The sequence below is a fragment of the Aquarana catesbeiana genome, linkage group LG05 (assembly GCF_042186555.1).
Source record: "Aquarana catesbeiana isolate 2022-GZ linkage group LG05, ASM4218655v1, whole genome shotgun sequence".
Lineage (NCBI taxonomy): Eukaryota > Metazoa > Chordata > Amphibia > Anura > Ranidae > Aquarana > Aquarana catesbeiana.
This window is the reverse complement of record NC_133328.1, coordinates 611,371,064-611,391,866: the sequence shown is the minus strand read 5'-3', so window position 1 is coordinate 611,391,866 and position 20,803 is coordinate 611,371,064.

The following is a 20,803-nucleotide window of genomic DNA, read 5'->3' as shown; positions in this document are numbered from 1 at the left end:
ATGGAAAGAGTATGGCACAACTGCAAACCTACCAAGACATGGCCGTCCACCTAAACTGACAGGCCGGGCAAGGAGAACATTCATCAGAGAAGCAGCCAAGAGGTCCATGGTAACTCTGGAGGAACTGCAGAGATCCACAGCTCAGGTAGAATAATCTGTCCACAGGACAACTAGTAGCCATGCACTCCACAAATCTGGCCTTTATAGAAGAGTGGCAAGAAAGCCAAGAAGAAAGCCATTGTTGAAAGAAAGTTATAAGAAGTCCCGTTTGCAGCTTACGAGAAGCCATGTGGGGGACACAGCAAACATGTGGAAGAAGGTGCTCTGGTCAGATGAGACAAAAATTCAACTTTTTGGCCTAAAAGCAAATGCTATGTGTGGTGGAAAACTAACACTGCACATCACCCTGAACACACCATCCCCACCGTGAAACATGGTGATGGCAGCATCATGTTGTGGGGATGCTTTTCTTCAGCAGGGACAGGAAAGCTGGTCAGAGTTGACGGGAAGATGGATGGAGCCAAATACAGGGCAATCTTATGCCGCGTACACACGGGCGGACTTTTCAGCATCAAACGTCCGACGATTTTTCTGACGGACTTTCGACGGAGTTACTGTCGACTTTCGAATGACCGGACTTGCCCACACAGGAACGGACTAAAGTCGGTTCAAAAGTCCGTTCATTTGAAGGTGATGACGTACGAAGGGACTAGAATAAGGAAGTTCACAGCCAATAGCTGCCCTAGCGCTGTTTTTTGTCCGTTGGACTAGCATATAGACAAACAGATTTTTCGACCAGACTCGAGTCCGTCGGAAAGATTTGAAACATGTTCTAAATCTAAAGTCCGTCTGATTTTTCGACAGCAAAGGTCCAATGAAGCCCACACACGATCGGATTGTCCGGCGGATTCATTCCGTTGAACCTTTGTCGTCGAAAAGTCCGATCGTGTGTACACGAGTCTGCAAAAGACTGGGGCGGAGGTTCACCTTCCAGCAGGACAACGACCCTAAACATACAGCCAGAGCTACAATGGAGTTGTTTAGATCAAAGCATATTCATGTGTTAGAATGGCCCAGTCAAAGTCCAGACCTAAATCCAATTGAGAATGTGTGGCAAGAATTGAAAATTGCTGTTCACAGACACTCTCCATCCAATCTAACAGAGCTTGAGCTATTTCGCAAAGAAGAATGGGCAAAAATGTCACTCTCTAGATGTGCAAAGCTGGTAGAGACATCCCCAAAAAGACTTGCAGCTGTCTTTTCATATATTTATTTGTAAAAAATTGTGAAAACCATTTATCATTTTGCTTCCACGTCACAATTATGTGCCACTTTGTGTTGGTCTATCACATAAAATCCCAATAAAATACATTTATGTTTTTGGTTGTAACATGACAAAATGTGGAAAATTTCAAGGGGTATGAATACTTTTTCAAGGCACTGTACCAGGTGGCAGGAATGACATGGCCGAAATAGCATATTCTCTCTGCAGAGGTCCAACATACCCCCTGCTAAGTCAGAGCTAGAGCTCTCCAGTCAGTCAAACATAAGCCTTGTACACACGGGCTGAAAATCAACCAAAATCTGCTGTTCAGCAGGAACCGGACCACTTTTGGCCCATGTGTACAGTTGTCTGTTCTGTAGAACGACCGACTTCTGTTGAACGAGCAATCTAAAAAAAAAAACAGCATACGACCTGCATCAGATCAGCGTTTGCACCCAATGGCTGCGAGTTCCGATCAGTGTGTTCTGGTAGGGGGTGGAGCCCCCCCAGTCAGAATACAATAGCGCAGTGGGGAGATCGCTGTACTAACATCGCTTGTTTTAGTATGTTGATCTGTCATTTTCTTCTTGTTTGTGTGCATATTTATACCCTCCGCTGTACACTCGCTCTGCACAGACTAACCCTCTCTGCTCTATTGTGGAGGCACTGCATCTATTGTATATCTCCATCATTATGTACTATATTACTTTGTATTTTCTGCAGATCAAATGAAGAATACAGTAGAAGCAACTGCAACTAGCAAAGCTATAGCAATACCATCAGCAAGGAGTATAAAAAAAAAGTTGGGTACACTCCTTGCTGATAGTATTGCTATAGCTTTGCTAGTTGCAGCACACTTCTACTGTATTCTTCATTTGATCTGCAGAAAATACAAAGTAATATAGTTCATAATAATGGAGATATACAATAGATGCAGTGCCTCCACAATATAGCAGAGAGGGTTAAAGAGAAAAAGAAAAAAGAGAAAAAGAAAAAAGAAAAAAGGGCACACCAGCCTTGTGCATTATCCATTGGCATAGGCGTGCGCACAGGGTGTACCGGGTGTGCCCAGGCACACCCTAATCACCCCATGCGTATTAGTTTAATGGCTCTGTGTAGCAGCAAGGACATGTGAAAGATCTACCTCTTACTGGCTCTGCCATAAGAGAAGTGTCTATGCTCTTCTCTTTCACTGTGGCAGCAGAGAGATCAATTTGCCGGGGTCATATATATGTAGACACACACACATGCATGTGTGTTTGAGCTTTAGGGTACACACCCTAATGCAATTGGCTGCGCACACCTATGTCCATTGGATATATTTTATTAAAAGTAGGTAAAAGGAAAACTACTCATAAACATAGGTAGATAACTCACAATGTAAATAGTCTCCAATCACAGCAATTGGTCTAAGACAGTCTTATATACATATAACTGGTTAGTGTATCATTATCATACAGTTGTATATCTGTTTCTAGTAAGGGTCACGCTATTACCCTCTAGTGGGCGTTACCTGTTGGCCTTAGGCTGCCCACAGTCTGGGAAGTCCTTGATTGATGGTGCATATGAATGTATATATATATATATATATATATATATATATAGACAGATGAAGGAGGCAACGCTGCTGGGCTCTGAGGAAGAAGGTATTCCTTTGAAACGCGTCAGCTGGCAGTGGCCCCTGTGATCTCCTCCGTGACCATCTGGAGTTCATCTGTCTTAGACCAATTGCTGTGATTGGAGACCATTTACACAGTTAGCTACCTATGTTTGTGAGTGGTTTTCCTTTTTTACCTACTTTTAATAACAATATATCCAAAGGATAATGCACAAGGCTGGTACGCCCTTTTTTGCTTTTTCTCTTTGACTGTTAGGATACCCCTATCCTTGAGGGCAGCAAGGCCTGTGACATACATCATCACGATATATATATATATATATATATATATATATATATATATATATATATATATATATAGTCCATCTGGTTAGCCACTCTGTGCGCAGGAGTGTTTGTTTTCTGCTATCAAAGCAGAGAGGGTTAGTCTGTGCAGAGCGAGTGTACAGCGGAGGGTATAAATATGCACACAAACAAGAAGAAAATGATCCGTCAGTATCAGCGGGCAGAGTGGCAACAAATGTAAGGAACCCCCAGCAGGGATAAAAGTGCATTGAAAGTATATACAATAGGCCGGCAATCAAGACCAAGCAATAGGCTTATAGTAACAAGGGAGAAATACATAAATGAAACGTAGCAATCAGCAAAGAAAAGATGCTGCCGATCTGCTCTGGTGAACAAACGAGGGCTCTAAATGAAAGCGTAGGATAGCAAAGTAGTCCACTTATGTCCAGGGAAGCTTCTATTGCTATAAATAATAGGACCCCAGCTTAGGAAAGGAGATGGGGGGGGGGACTTAGTTCCTTTCTTCAATCTTTTATCTGTTATTTCTTTACTTCTGCTTCTTCGACGCTTTTATTACAATTGCTTATTTATTTGTACAAGTTTCCACATTATACCGACTTCCTTCTGCAACATGTGCTGTCATCCTTTTCGGCTATGTTCTCCATTATCTCTGCTGTGACCTACAAAGCCTCTCCATTCGCCACCCCTCCCTGCTGCTCATTCATCTTTTCAACGCTGGCCACACACACACGTGTATCATTTTCCAATCAATCTAAATACTTACCGTGGGACTATTTTGTAAATGTTCAATATACACGCACCGGCCACTTTATTAGGTACACCTGTTTAATTTCTTGGTAATAGACATGTGCAATTCGTTTGGTTTCAAAATAGTTTTTTGACGGACTTCGACAAATTCAGAAATATTCAAATTAACGAAAACTCGTTTAACCACTTAAGCCCCGGACCATTTGGCTGGAGCACTTTTCGCGACCAGAGCACTTTTCACGGTTCGGCACTGCGTCGCTTTAACTGACAATTGCGCGGTCGTGCGACGTGGCTCCCATACAAAATTGACGTCCTTTTTTCCCCACAAATAGAGCTTTCTTTTGGTGGTATTTGATCACCTCTGCGATTTTTATTTTTTGCGCTATAAACATCCCTTTATGACTACAGTGTACTCATCTTCTGATGGCTCCTTCCAGCAGGATAATGCACCATGTCACAAAGATCCAATCATCTCACCACTGGACAATGAGGTCCCTGGACTCCAATGTCCTCCACACTCACCAGATCTCATCCAATAGAGCACCTTTGGGATGTGGTGGAAGGGGAGATTTTCATCATGGATGTGCAGCCGACAAATCTGTAGCAACTGCGTGATGATATCATCTCACTATGGACCAAAATCTCTGAGGAACGTTTCCAACACCTTGTTGAATCTATGCCACAAAGAATGAAGGCAGTTCTGAAGGCAAAAGGGGGTCCAACCCGGTATTACCAAGGTCTACCTAATAAAGTGGCCGGTGAGTGTATATAAAATACTTTTCCACCCAATTGTGTGTAAACCGAAACACAGATTGTTTGCTGCCTAATCTATTGTATTGTGTGGACATTTGAAGGAATTAATAAAGATAAACCTCTGCAGTAGATTGTATTGTGTCCAGAAGAAAGGAGGGGAATTCCTTGGGAGATAATTGGGTCAAGTTGATATTTCCCAGAGATTAGAGAAATATCTGTATCCATAGATCACATTCCCATCATTGGGCATGGCTTTGATTACAATTGCATAAGCAGTTGCAACATATCTGTGAGTTAACTCTCTGGTCCTAGGAAGTCACTAATTAAACACTGGGTAGTGGGTTCACAATGAGACAGCGGAGGCTGGAATAAATGTAACTACACACCGTAGGATATGGATGGATGAAGAGATCTGGACAGCCGCACACCGGAATAAATTGTGTTCGTCTTTATTTGTGAAACAGGATCATGGGGTACACAGGGCACCATTGTGGGTGGTACAGAGCAACAGCTGACGCGTTTCACACTTACATTAAAGTGGAGTTCCACCCAAAAGTGGAACTTCCACTCATCAGATTCCTCCCCCCCTCCGGTGACACAGTTGGCACCTTTCAGGGGGGAGGGGGGTACAGATACCTGTATATTACAGGTATCTGTACCCACTTCCGGCATAGATAGCCGCAGAATCTGCGGTTATTTACGCCACTTCCTGCTCCCTCCCCGCTGCCTGCTGGGAAACACACGGGTCCCAGAGGCAGCAGGGAGCATCCGTATTGCGCGGCGCGACTCGCGCATGCGCAGTAGGGAACCGGGAAGTGAAGCCGCACGGCTTCACTTCCTGATTCCCTTACCGAAGATGGAGGCGGCAGCACCCGAGGACGGAGAGACGCTTCGGCCTCGGGTGCCGACATCGCGGGCGCCCTGGACAGGTAAGTGTCCATGTTTTAAAAGTCAGCAGCTGCAGTATTTGTAGCTGCTGACTTTAAAAATTTTTTTTTTCGGCGGCGCTCCGCTTTAAGTGCTTACTCATAGCTTAGGATGTTGATTCTTTCACTCAATGACTATACTAGGAGTGGCCAACTTTTTGAAGAGCGAGGGCCACCTAACCACTTCCCGACCCGGTCACGTACATATACGTCGGCAGGTTGGCAGCCCTGCGCAAAATGACGTCCAGGTACGTCGGCTCCCTTAAGAGCCTTAGCAGGCGCACGCACGCTGCACAGCGGGGGACCCGATGCGCGTGGCCAGCAGTCGCGATGACCGCCGGCCACCCGCGATCGCGGGCACGAGAGACAGAACGGAGATCTGTGCGCGTAAACACACAAATCCCGATCCTGCCAGGAGAGGAGAGACAGATCGTGTGTTCCTATTAGTTAGGAACAGCGATATGTCTCCTCCTCTAGTCACTCCCGTCCCCCCACAGTTAGAACACACACTGAGGGAGCACATTTAACCCCTTGATCGCCCCCTAGTGTTAACCCCTTCCCTACCAGTGACATTTATACAGTAATCAGTGGCTATTTTTAGCTCTGATCACTGTATAAATGTCAATGGTCCCACAAAAGTGTCAAAAGTGTCCGATCTGATAAAAATCATTAATCGCCGCCATTACTAGAAGAAAAATAAATAAAAAATACCATAAATCTATCCCCTAGATATAACCATATAACTTTTGTGCAAACCAATCAATATACGCTTATTGCATTTTTTTTTTACCAAAAATATGTAGAAGAATAGATATCGGCCTAAACTGATGAAGAAATTTATTTATTCATAGCAAAAACTTAAAAATATTGTTTTGTTTTTTTCAAAATTGTCGCTCTTTTTTTGTTTATATCGCAAAAAATAAAAACCGCAGAGGTAATCAAATATGACCAAAAGAAAGCTCTATTTGTGGGGAAAGAAGGACGCAAATTTTGTGTGGGTACAACGTTGCATGACTGCACAATTACCAGTTAAAGCAACGCAGTGCCAAATTGTAAAAAGTGCTCTGGTCAGGGAGGGGGTAAAATCTTCCGGGGCTGAAGCGGTTAAGCAACTTGATAACCGGTCGCGGCCCACAATGAGCGTAGCGGGCGGATGACCGTTCTGTGTCTGCTCTACATATGTGGAGCAGACATGGAGACAGCCCGCTCTACTCTATGGGCCCTCCGATCCGATCTGCCCAGACGGAAGTGGACGGATCCCCTTCTGTTTTTTTTTTCTGAGTGGATCAGATTGGAGGTAGGTGGGTGAAAAAAGGTAACAAGTCTGTTGACATCTTCCACTCCATAGCGGTGAATGGAGGGTCTGAACACGGACAGGTGGACCTGATCGGACTGATCGGGGGGCCTAAGCCCTCATTCACATTGGAGGGACTTGTTATGCAATTTGACAGGTCAAATCGCATGACAAGTCGCACCCTTCTGCCAGTAATTGCACTGTTCAAATCGGTGCAACGCCAACTTTGCAGTGCCGCAACGATTTGAAAAAGTAGTTCCTGCACTGCTTTTGGCGATTTTGGGTGTGCAGCTCACATAGACGTCTTTACACGAAGGCACGCAGATGTCTTCCAAGTCGCACCCAAAGCCACACTGACATGCTGCTTTGAAATCGTGCTGTTTCAGATGAAGTCGTACGATTTCAAACCCACCCTTAATGTGAACAAGGGGTAAGGCTGCTTTCACATTGATGCGCTGGACCACGGGTGCAGCTCAGTGCACCTTTGGCTTTCCAGCGGATAAGCTGCATTTTGCCATAGAATTCTATTATATCTTGCAGGTGTGGTGCACCTTCTGAAAGCACACCAAGCCTGCAGGTAATAACAGAATTCTATAAATCTGTGCAGGTTACCTACAGGTGCAGTGCGCTGCACCTGCAAATCAGTTTGAAAGCAACCCAGTAACCAGTGCTCTGGGATGGAGGGCCCGCAACTTGCAATCTGGGCTTGCCGATCCACCATCCCACATCAGGGGGCTTGGGCTTTGGGCTACATCAGAGGGTTCAGGCTTTGGGTTACATCAGAGGGCTCAGGCTTTGGGTTACATCAGAGGGCTCAGGCTTTGGGTTACATCAGAGGGCTCGGGCTCAGGCTGCGGGCTACATCAGAGGGCTCGGGCTGCGTGCCAAATCAGAAGGCTCGGGCCGCAGACCACATCAGAGGCCTCGGGCTGCGTGCCACATCAGAGGGTTTGAGCTGTGGGCCACATCAGAAGGCTCGGGCTGCGGGCCACATCAGAGGGCTCGGGCTGCGGACCACATCAGAGGCCTGGGGCTGCGTGCCACATGAGAGGGTTCGGGCTGCGGACCACATCAGAAGGCTCGTGCTGGGGGGCACATCAAAAGGCTCAGGCTGCGGGCCACATCAGAAGGCTTGGGCTGCAGGCCTCATCAGAAGGCTCGGGCCGCAGACCACATCAGAGGCCTCGGACTGCGTGCCACATCAGAGGGTTGGGGCTGTGGGCCACATTAGAAGGCTTGTGCTGTGGGCCACATCAGAGTGCTCAGGCCTTCGGGTCACATCAGAAGACTCGGGCTGCAGGGCACATCGGAAGGCTTGGGCCGCGGGCCACATCAGAAGACTCGGGCCGCAGGCCACATCAGAAGGATTGGGCTGCGGGCCACATCAGAGGGCTTGGGCTGCAGGCCATATCAAAAGGCTCGGGCTGCGGGCCACATCAGAAGGCCCGGGCTGCGGGCCACATCAGAGGCCCCAGGCTGCAGGCCACTTCAGAAGGCTTGGGCTTTGTTCCACATCAGAGGGTTTGGGCTGCAGGCCACTTCAGAAGGCTCGGGCTGTGAGCCACATCAGAGGGGTTGGGCCAAGGGCTACATCAGAGGCCTTGAGCTGCGTGCCACATCAGAGGGCTCAGGCTGCAGGGCACATCAGAAGACTCGGGCCGGGGGCCACATCAGAGGGATTGGGCTGCAGACCACATCAGAGGGCTTGGGCTGCGGGCAACCGGTGGGGCACCCCTGGACTATACAGTAAACCTTTCACAGGATAAGGGTGGGGAGGATCCATGTAAGTGAAAGAGAAACTGCAGCAGGCAAATTTCCCTGCTAGAAAAGCTGCTCTGTGGAGCAGAGATTTGAAAGTTTTTAAAACTAGATGGACATAAATAAAAAGAATAATCCATGCGATGCAGGCGCAACATTTCTTTATAAATGAGTTCTCAGATATCACAGAGGCCACAAATATGATGACTTAGTCACAATGACTGCACCTTCATACCTTCTGTTATTTTTCTACTTCCTTTAACAGACCAAACTGTCTCTCCTGTTGCCTACGATGAGTAAAGCGTTTAGATGTGCAGAGAAATCTAAATGCCCATTAACACTCTCAGCGTTAAATAATGCTTGCCAGATGGCCCCTCTGTATTGTTTTTCTATTGTATAGATTTATGTATTATCTTGGCCAGTAACTTGGCTTTCTAAATGCATTTCAAACATGCTATAAACGCTGTAGGGATGTTTGTGGCACATTTGCTGTACATTTACAGTAAAGCCCGGCAAATGACACCTTCAATTTTGATGTAACTCAAACATGATGCTGCGCTAATGTGACCAACACTGGAGGCCGCAATGCACACCATTTTAACAGGTGTTTGTGTAGCTTCAAAAACACTCATGAAATGCCTGCTTTTAAAACCAATGTATACAGGGGTTCGCAGCCCACGCACCAATGGCCAATAAGAGAGAATCAACGACACAAAGACACTGAATTTCAAAAGAGCCAACTTCCCTAAACTACAAACCTTGCTAAAAGGCATAAATTGGGATAAAATATTAGGAATAAAGAATATGGAGGAGAGATGGGTTTGCTTTAAGAGCATATTAAATAAGGGCATTAGCCAATGTATCCCATTGGGTAATAAATTTAAAAGAGCGAACAAAAATCCTGGATGGCTTAACTCCAATGTAAAAATGCATATAAAAGCAAAGGAGAAGGCCTTCAAAAAATACAAGGTTGAGGGATCATCCTCAGCATTCAGACTTTATAAAGAATGCAACAAGAAATGTAAGGGTGCAATAAGGACGGCTAAGATAGAACATGGAAGACACATAGCAGAGGAGAGCAAAAAAAATCCCAAGAAATTCTTTAAGTATGTAAACAGTAAAAAAGGGAGGACAGACCATATTGGCCCCATAAAGAATGAGGAAGGACATCTGGTTACAAAGGATGGAGAGATGGCGAAGGTATTGAATTTATTCTTCTCCTCGGTCTTCACGAGTGAATCGGGGGGCTTCAGTAACCAAAACTGCAGTGTTTATCCTCATAACACAACACAGGAAGCACGTCCATGGTTAACAGAGGACAGAATTAAAATTAGACTTGAGAAACTTAACATTAATAAATCACCGGGACCAGATGGCTTGCATCCGAGGGTACTTAGGGAACTCAGTCAAGTGATTGCCAGACCGTTGTTCCTAATATTTACAGACAGTCTATTGACTGGAATGGTACCAGCTGATTGGAGAAAAGCCAATGTAGCACCAATATTTAAAAAGGGCCCAAAATACATCCCTGGGAATTATAGACCAGTTAGCCTAACATCAATAGTATGTAAACTCTTCGAGGGGATGATAAGGGACTATATACAAGATTTTAGTAATAAGAACGATATCATTAGCAGTAATCAGCATGGATTCATGAAGAATCGTTCTTGCCAAACCAATCTATTAACCTTCTATGAGGAGGTGAGTTGCCATCTAGATAAAGGAAGGCCCGTAGACGTGGTGTATCTGGATTTTGCAAAAGCATTTGACACAGTTCCCCATAAACGTTTACTGTACAAAATAAGGTGCGTTGGCATGGACCATAGGGTGAGTACATGGATTGAAAACTGGCTACAAGGGCGAGTTCAGAGGGTGGTGATAAATGGGGAGTACTTAGAATGGTCAGGGGTGGGTAGTGGGGTTCCCCAGGGTTCTGTGCTGGGACCAATCCTATTTAATTTGTTTATAAATGACCTGGAGGATGGGATAAACAGTTCAATCTCTGTATTTGCAGACGATACTAAGCTAAGCAGGACAATAACTTCTCCGCAGGACGTGGAAACCTTGCAAAAAGACCTGAACAAATTAATGGGGTGGGCGACTACATGGCAAATGAGGTTCAATGTAGAAAAATGTAAAATAATGCATTTGGGTGGCAAAAATATGAATGCAATCTATACACTGGGGGGAGAACCTCTGGGGGAATCTAGGATGGAAAAGGACCTGGGGGTCCTAGTAGATGATAGGCTCAGCAATGGCATGCAATGCCAAGCTGCTGCTAACAAAGCAAACAGAATATTGGCATGCATTAAAAAGGGGGATCAACTCCAGAGATAAAACGATAATTCTCCCACTCTACAAGACTCTGGTCCGGCCGCAACTGGAGTATGCTGTCCAGTTCTGGGCACCAGTCCTCAGGAAGGATGTACTGGAAATGGAGCGAGTACAAAGAAGGGCAACAAAGCTAATAAAGGATCTGGAGGATCTTAGTTATGAGGAAAGATTGCAAGCAATGAACTTATTCTCTCTGGAGAAGAGACGCTTGAGAGGGGATATGATTTCAATTTACAAATACTGTACTGGTGACCCCACAATAGGGATAAAACTTTTTCGCAGAAGAGAGTTTAATAAGACTCGTGGCCACTCATTACAATTAGAAGAAAAGAGGTTTAACCTTAAACTACGTAGAGGGTTCTTTACTGTAAGAGCGGCAAGGATGTGGAATTCCCTTCCACAGGCGGTGGTCTCAGCGGGGAGCATTGATAGCTTCAAGAAACTATTAGATAAGCACCTGAATGACCGCAACATACAGGGATATACAATGTAATACTGACACATAATCACACACATAGGTTGGACTTGATGGACTTGTGTCTTTTTTCAAACTCCCCTACTATGTAACTATGTAACCTTTGTTGTAACCTTTGTTGGTTATAAAGTATATCACGAAAAGAAAGAAGAAGCAAGTGAGTGTATGTGTATACTTGGGAAGGATATCGATTCTGTAAAAGGAGAACCTTTTCTTGACTAAGAACCTTTTCTTGACCAGCTTGAGACCAACGAGCGGCTTGGATGCATGACACCATACCACGGTAATTGGCCAGTCAAATTGTTCAAGAAGGCCTCCCTATAGATAGTAGCTATTTATCTGATACTTCTATATCATAGGGACAGTCTTAAAAAGAATAGAGGATTAGCATCACTGGGGTATCTTTCTATCTTCTCCTCTCCTACAGAATCACTAGTTTATTAAAATAATAAAAAACAGACTCACATTTTGGAAGAACGAAACAGAGCTCAAATATCAAATAGCGGCGATCGTTCTGTTTCGTTCTTCCAAAATGTGAGTCTGTTTTTTATTATTTTAGTAAACTAGTGTTTTAAAACGTTATTACGCTATGTGAGTTTTGTTTGCTCCTTGCATGGCATATAAAACTACACGTTTGGCTTATGCTGGATTACCTATGGGAGAGGAAGCCGTGCGGACCCCCCCTTTTCTTTCCACCATCTGTTGATGACATCTGACAAGACGCATTTCCCAGAACCAGTGGTTATTATTCTTTTTTGACTTGTCTGGCGTACGCCATTTCAGGTCAATTTTTTCCGGTAAGCCTCCTCTACTCCTGGTGTTGGCCCCGGCACTGATGTACAATCTATGCACACTTGTGGTCTCCCTTCTGCCCACTCGCCAGATTTGGTGCGACTAAAATTCTGTGAATACCATCTGGCTATGCATCATCACCCCCTTTGAACTCTGTTGATGTTTTCTTCACAATTTTTCTACACATTTTTTATGGACTTTTAAAGTTTCGTGTTTTTTATGTTTGGTGTCTGGCTCATGGAACCAGCACGGGTTTCTACTAATCACTGGCACATCTGATGATTAAATATTATTGTGTATTTACTTTATATGTGATCAACACTGATTAATTATTTGACACTATCCATTTTATGGTCATACATTTTTTGGTAGTATTCACCTATTTTTATATGTCTTTATTGTAATACACACGGCTGTGGACGTGATATATAACGCCACACTTTTGTTTCTTCAGGGAAGGGGGCGTGTCTGACCCGGTCTGACTACTGAGTGCACTGGATTTATTCCCGGTGCTTCTTGGACTACACAGTCACCTTTGACATAACTGGAAAGCGGATGTAAGACTATGAAAATCTTCCGTTCAATGTCTATCTAACTGCAAATATATTTGTGAGATTTAAACTGGGCTTTAACTTTGAGTGAAGGCAGGAAATGATGAGGGTGGTCGGCTTATACGACATCAGGGAAGCCGAAGGATGATGGATTGAATAAAATCTTATTAGAAGATAGAAGAACTCTCAACCCTCATTCTTCAATATTTATTTTGTACTCCTGTAAATACTAATACAGATAGATAGATAGATAGATAGATAGATAGATAGATAGATAGATAGATAGATAGATAGATAGATAGATAGATAGATAGATAGATAACAAACTTTTCTTTTACTGAGGTCCCAAGTTGAACCCTCCTACTGATTACTTATAAGAGTACTGAAATGTGGGACGTTTTCCCATGCTCCAGTTAGCTAATTGGCCCCTTCAGTCAATGAAACAATTTTAAGAAGGGGAAATACAATTGTTTCGTAAAGTAAATAGACCAATTTACCAACTGGAGCATGGGAAAATTCCCAACTTCCAATCCAGTGATACTCTAATAGCGAATCCCACAGAGATTCTCTTCAGTCTGTATCTGTCATAGACTGGATGTGGGAGCCTTTGTTCACAAAACTTTAACAGATTTTTTTTTTTTCTAACAGCGCGAAACCTAAAAATAAGGAGGGTCCTCAATATTATTGTAATATTTTGGATTAGGGTAGAGGGTTTTTATATTTAATTTCAACCTTATTACAGCAAACCTGTGAGCTGAAGACAAATGACATATCCACTAATAATATGTAGAAAAGCACCACCAGATAATCTGTACAGAAATGCCAGCAGAACCCTTGGAATCCAGACCCAAGTAGTGTTCTGGTCCTTGATTTCAGTCCGAGTTGGCATTGAATCCCTTCCTAGTGCTTGTTTTGCTTTGCGTCTTCTAAGGTTCTTTGAATTAAAGCACAGAAGCATAAAAACCTATATTCTGCTATAAAAAAAAAGAGGTAGAATGTGTTGCTATGGCTATTTTAATGATTTTTAAAGCATAAATACATGTAGTAGCTGGGCTCCCCCTATTCATATGCTAATGAAATTGTTGGACTAGTTCATGAGCTTAGGACAGGAAGTGATGCTACAGGAAGTAGGGGGAAGGTAAAGGACTTGAATACAGCCATGTGCTCAAGACAAATGAACAGTACTGGTAGTTTTGGAGGACTCTAGGAAGCAAGGAGCAGTCTGGAAGAAAAACTCCATCACCAGGAAAAGCCAGATTTAGTGTAATTGCATACATTGTTCATGCTCAGTTTCTAGGAAGGATAGATAGCGTGTGCATGTGTATGTTGGATGCATATTTTGTAATACTCTGTATGTCTTTTTTAATTTTACTAAGTGTAAATACAGCATTTTTGTTTAGTAAAGCAAACATTAATACACTACAGAGATTTTTTATGCTTCCTCGCTTTTATTGCAACAAACGTTAAAAGACACAAAACAAAACAGCACTAAGCCCTGCCTCACCATTCAATACTCTGTTGCTAGACCCATAGTACCAGCAATGCAGACGGGGACATACATCGATGCTCAGCAAATGGCCTGGGATCCAGACACTCCACAGGGACATAGAGATTGCTATGAATATTCATGTGCTTTTAGAATGTTTTTAGGATGTGCCAGGTTCACTTTTAACAATACAGCTGAGTCCACTAGATTGGCCCTAACAAGGATGTTTTTAAAGGATGAGTTCACCTTTGGTAACGTAACATATTCTGGGTGTAGCATGTTACGAATGGACCACCCCTGCACCTCCACGATCCCTGCTGTGACAGCTAGCAGGGTTCTTCTCCCTCCCCGCCATCTGTCACTGATTGACAGGGCTCTGTGCATAGAAAACTACAAGGTACCGTCCGTAGCCTTTGCGGCTGTCGGCTTGTAGTATTCAATGAACAACCAGGGCGTTGTGGAGCGCCCTGGTAGTTCATTCATGCTTCCTGTCAGATTGTATCAGATTACCTGCAGGGGATGCACAGGCAAGTAGGTACACTGGCAGGTCTGCTGGAGACCTGTTTGGCACCAGCAATCTGCTGATCGCTGGTGCAATGCTTTACAGGCTCCAAAGAAGAAAAAAATAATAATAAATGCACAAAAAAATGTGGATTTAATATTTTTTTCCAAAAAGTGAACTTTTCCTTTAAGCTCAAAATGTAGGTCCAAAAAACATCTGCAGCTGCAGGAGTGACCTTTAATCTGGGGCTGCCCTCCATAGTAACTCTTTTCTACCACAAGATGTCCTCAGTCTCCTGAGATGAATGACGCCCAACAACATTCAACCCAGAAGACTGAGGACAGACTGAGAGTGCAGGAAGCCATGGCTCTGCACCATAACCTACCTGGTTTGTCACGTACCTGCTTTGAGGAGCCTGATATGATGAGGAAGGCCTCTCTTACACCTCTGACTCTGGGCCCCTGGTAGAGTAAACAGGAGTGCAGAGTGGTATAAGTGCCTGTAGGACTTGCTAGCAGCAGGGTAGGTACCCAGTGTCATTAGTACAGTGACAGTGTATAGTATTATCACTGATCACTGCATTAATGTCACTGGTGATGTCAGTGGCAGTTAGTCAGTTTCCCCCAGTGTCAGTTAGTGTCAGATTTCCTGCTGCACTATCGCAGTCCCATTATAAGTCACTGATCACCGCAATTAGTAGTATAAGATACTGTATATCTCATAATTTGTAGATGCTAAAACTGTCACACCAATCAATATACACTTTTGCGGATTTTTTTTACCAAAGACATATAGCCGAATACATTTTGACCAAAATTTATGAAGAAATTAGATTTTTTAACTTTTTTTATTGGATATCGGTGCTCTGGGGGGGGGGGAGAACACTTCTAAGAGTCAGGAGGACAACTGGTTGCAGCCAGGAGGGCTGGTGAGTGAGCACAGTCGGGAGGACTGGGGAGGCACGCCTGAGAGAACTTGGATATTGCAGTTAAGATGGGTGCAAGAAGAGAGGACTGTGGGAAGGGCAGTGGAAAGAGGTCATTGCAGCCAGGCTGGCTGGCAGGGCCTGAAGAGAGCTATCTGGGAGTGGTAGCTGAATAGAGGATATCTAGCACCTGAACTATTTCTACACCACAGGGGCCCAAGGTCCCTGCCTGCAAAAGGCAGTTCATGGAGGCCTGAAGCAAGCCTGGATGAGTAACAGTCTGAAGTGCTGGAGGAGAAACGGTGTGCAGCAAGTGTTTATGCTGGAGAGAAGATTGAGGTGTATATACTGGAGTGTATATAGGAGTCCCAAGCAAGTTTGCACTGAACAATTCCTGGGCATCCCATAATTCCCAAATCCCCATCCAAATTCAATCCCCTGAAATAAAAACAAAACAAAACAAAGCTATGGACTGGTCTGTGTTTTTGAATGACTGAGAGATGGATGTCGGGCTGGGCAGGATGACAGGTGAAACACAACATTCAGCAACACCTACGGGGGCATGGCTACATTAATAAAAAAATATATATAATAAAATTGTAAAAAATAATTAAAAAAAAAAACTACTGACACCATCAATTGCCCTACTGACACCATCCACTGTCCTACTGACACCAATCTTTGCTCCACTGACACAGGTGACTACTCTGCTCATATACACGCATGTACAGTATGTTTGTGCTCTACTGTGAACACCCACACCAATGGCCATCAAGGAGAGGTTGGCATCATCATCAAGTGCAGATGTCAGTGTCCAGGACCATAGGCATCCGCAGAACTTTTTTTTTTGGGGGGGGGGGGGGGCATAATTTTAAGGTTGGAGGCTGCTGAGTGTGGACATGGTAGAAAAGGACAGGAGGTGGTTAGAGGCTGCGTAAACGGTACAGAAGATGGTTTGAGGCTGCGGAGTGCGGACATGGTACAAGAGGTGGTTGGAGGCTGCGGACATGATACAGGAGTTGGTTGGAGGCTGCAAACATGATACAGGAGGTGGTTGGAGGCTGCGTAAATGGTACAGAAGATTGTTTGAGGCTGCGGAGTGTGGAGATGGTACAAGAGGTGGTTGGAGGCTGCGGACATGGTACAGGAGGTGGTTGGAGGATGAGGACATCACATACTGTAGATATAGCAGCCATGGATGGATGGATAGTGCAGTGTCCGGTAACAAGGACTCAGTGTGGCTATGCTTACAGTGGAGTGGTGGGAGTCTCCCTCCAGCAGCTATGTATGGATGGGTCCATGGCTGCTGGAAAGAGTCTCCCACCACTCCATTGTGAGCACAGTCACACTGAGTCCTGGAGACCGGACCCCTGCACCATCCATCATGGTGCCTGGTCTCTGGGTCGGGAGGCATGTCCGCTGATATGCTGCTGACTCCTAGAGCAGAGCCAACTGCTGTCCAATCAAAAATGATGCCAGGCGACTCCATTACATCATTAACTCACCTCGCATGCGCTCGCTTGACCGAAAGTGGCCGAGCATGTACAAGCTTGCCCGAGCCCGACAGGCTTTGGAACTGTGCATGAGCAGTTCCATTCCAATGTCATCCCACAGCCATATTTTTCACAGGTAGCCGCCGTCCATAACGGGCATTTACAAGCAGCTCGAAAATGGATTGAAATTTACGGGCTGCCCGTGAATTTATGGGGGCCTTGCCGCCCCATATGAACGGCCATGTCCAGGTCTGGGGGGGGGCAGGGGGGCTGAAGAAAAAGTCGAGAAACGTTGGCTTAATATTTTTTGCCGCAGCCACAGAGGGGCGCAAGGAACCAGTGTCAATTCACTTTTTTTACCGCACCCCCAGATCACACTAATTTCAATGATGATGCACCCCTATTGTATACAATTAAAATATTAGTAAATGCAAATAGCCCTAAGTATAAAACACAGGCGAAAGTTTAAAATCCATCATAAAGGAAGGCGATGAAATCATACGGTATATACTGTATAGTTCCACATATATATTTCCAATAATCAGTAGAACGCACGGTGCTGCTTAGAATGTTGCTTGAGCACGTTGACATTAAGCCTCTCACAGTTTTTCCGTCTATATAAAGAACGCATTATTTCCAAGTATTCCGAAATCATTTCCGCTTCAAATTGTCTGTGCCGTCTCAGCGGGTCCCCCAGTCCCCCGGTGAATTTCTAAAAGACAGGTTTTAATCAGTTTCCAGACATCAAAGGGAATCGTTACAAGCCGACACCATATAAAATATTGTCTCTGTTCCTTAAATATTAAACAAATACCTTATTTTTGATTTAATTAACTTAAGTTATGCATTGGGCCAGTTATTGCAGTTTGAAGGGGAACTCCAGACAAGAAACCTTATCCAAAGGGTTGCTGCCTATCTACATTTCCTACTATATACCTACAATTGCCTACTATAATGTACAAATTTCAAGTAATTATAATTATATTATATTATAATTATAAGTAATTATACTAGAAAGACAAGAAACGAGGGTGCGCATGCCCACGCACCAATGGCCAATAAGAGAGAATCAACCTTTGTTGGTTATAAAGTATAACATGAAAATAAAGAGGAAGCAAGTGAGTGTACAGTGAGGGAAAAAAGTATTTGATCCCCTGCTGATTTTGTACGTTTCAAGGAGAAAAGAACTGGCGCATTGGATTTATATTCAAAAAACAGTCTAGCCAGCTTTAAAACCAAGGTCTCTTAAAGACACAATGGTATGGGATGGGAGGCAGTCCTTGGGGATCACTGGGCTGTGATAGATAAGTGCGTGCTGAGAGGGTGTATAAGGGACCACCTGCGGCTGCTGTCCTCAGAGTTGTGACGGCTCTGTATAAATCAAAGAAAGCAAAAGAGAGAGGACGTGCCAACTAAGTGTAGTATCCCAAAGGTTTAATACATAGGCAGGATTAAAAACACTTACAGAATAAATTATAAAAATAGGCTCATCTGTAAATGGATCTCTGGGCTGTAATCCAGGTGGCTGCTATGGTGTATGACATTGGTGTAATGGATGATTTCCAACCTCTCAGTATGGGGAACAGGGAGGCAATGTCTGGAGCCTCGAGGGGTTAGGAAGTCGCACTCTGGCTGCGTGGATCGTCCCGCGGATGTGACGTCACCGGCGGAGACAGGAGAATTCTGACAACTGAAATGAAAAGGCAAAGCTACGCGCGCGGAGCATTCGGCTCCTTCTACAGGCCTCTGGAAGGAGCTGAATGCTCCGAGCGTGTAGTAGCCTTGCCTTTTCCTTTCTATGTATTAAACCTTTGGGACACTACACTTAGTTGGCGTATCCTTCTCTTTCTTTTGCTTTCTTTGATTTTGTATGATTGCCCACTGACAAAGAAATGATCCATATATAATTTTAATGGTAAATTTATTTTTACAGGATAGAACAACAACAAAAATATCCAGAAAAACGCATTTCAAAAAAGTTATAGATCGATGTGCATTTTAATGAGTGAAAAAAGTATTTGACCCCTTCACAAAACACTTAGCACTTGGTGGCAAAACCCTTGTTGGCAATCACAGAGGTTAGACATTTCTTGTAGTTGGCCACCATGTCTGCACACATCTCAGGAGGGATTTTGTCCCACTCCTCTTTGCAGATCCTCTCCAAGTCACTAAGGTTTCAAGGCTGACGTTAGGTAACTCGAACCTTCAGCTCTCTCCACATATTTTCTATGGGATTAAGGTCTGGAGATTGGCTATGCCACTCCAGGACTTTAATGTGCTTCTTCCTGAGCCACTCTTTGTTGCCTTGGCCGTGTGTTTTGGGTCATTGTCATGCTGGAATGCCCATCCATGACCCATTTTCAATGCCCTGGCTGAGGGAAGGAGGTTCTCACCCAAGATTTGATGAAACATGGCCCTGTCCATCGTCCCTTTGATGCAGTGAAGTTGTCCTGGCCCCTTAGCAGAAAAACACCCCCAAAGCATAATGTTTCCACCTCCATGGTTGACAGTGGGGATGGTGTTCTTGGGGTCATAGGCAACATTCCTTCTCCTCCAAACACAGCGAGTTGAGTTGATGCCAAAGAGCTTGATTTTGGTCTCATCTGACCACAACACTTTCACCCAGTTCTCCTCTGAATCATTAAGATGTTCATTAGCAAACTTCATACAGGGTGCTGCAGGATTTCAGTCCTTCACGGCATAGCGTGTTACCAATTGTTTTCTAGTTGACTATGGTCCCAGCTGCCTTGAGACCATTGACAAGATTCTGACTAGGAATTGGCAAACGGTTCAGCCCGAGCATAAGTTCGGGCCGAAGTTTTGTTGTTTCGGACGTTCGGCGAACAGCCGAACAAATGGGTCGTTCGACCATTTGTTTGGCTCCCCGAACTGACCACAATGCATTGCGGCACTGAACAGTGCATTGCAAGCCCTGATTTGCTGAAGCAGTGAAAGCTTCAGCCAATTAGGGCACAGAGCACTGTCAGAGTCATGATTGGACACTGTCATCCTGACTTTATCCAATCATGGCTCATTCCTGCCCCACAGTATAGAAGTATTCTTTCGCTGGCAGCCATTTTCAGTGTGATTTCAGCGTGGAGAGAGATACAACAGGGTTATTAGTTAGTTGGTGTGCTATACTGGTGTGCTATTAGTTAGTTGGTGTGCTATACTGGTGTGCTATTAGTTAGTTGGTGTGCTATACTGGTGTGCTATTAGTTAGTTGGTGTGCTATACTGTGCTCTTTTGCTTCAATTGTCAGTGTAGAATATTAGTTTATTGTCAGTCTAGGGATAGTGTGAGTGTAGTGAGGATAGTGTGCAGCTATAGTGTGCAGCTAGAGTAGGGACAGCTCAGATAGTTTCACTGTAGTGTAATGAGACCATGTTATTCATACATACATTAGTGTGGAGTAGGGACAGCTCATATAGTTTCAGTGTAGTGTAGTGAGAGCGTGTCAGTAATCTTGACATTAGTGTATTTGCAGAGTAGGGACAGTTCACCGTCTATTTGATTGCGTTACTGACAGTTTGACGCCATTTAATTTTGTGTGCGTTACTGCCAGTTTAACGGCATTTA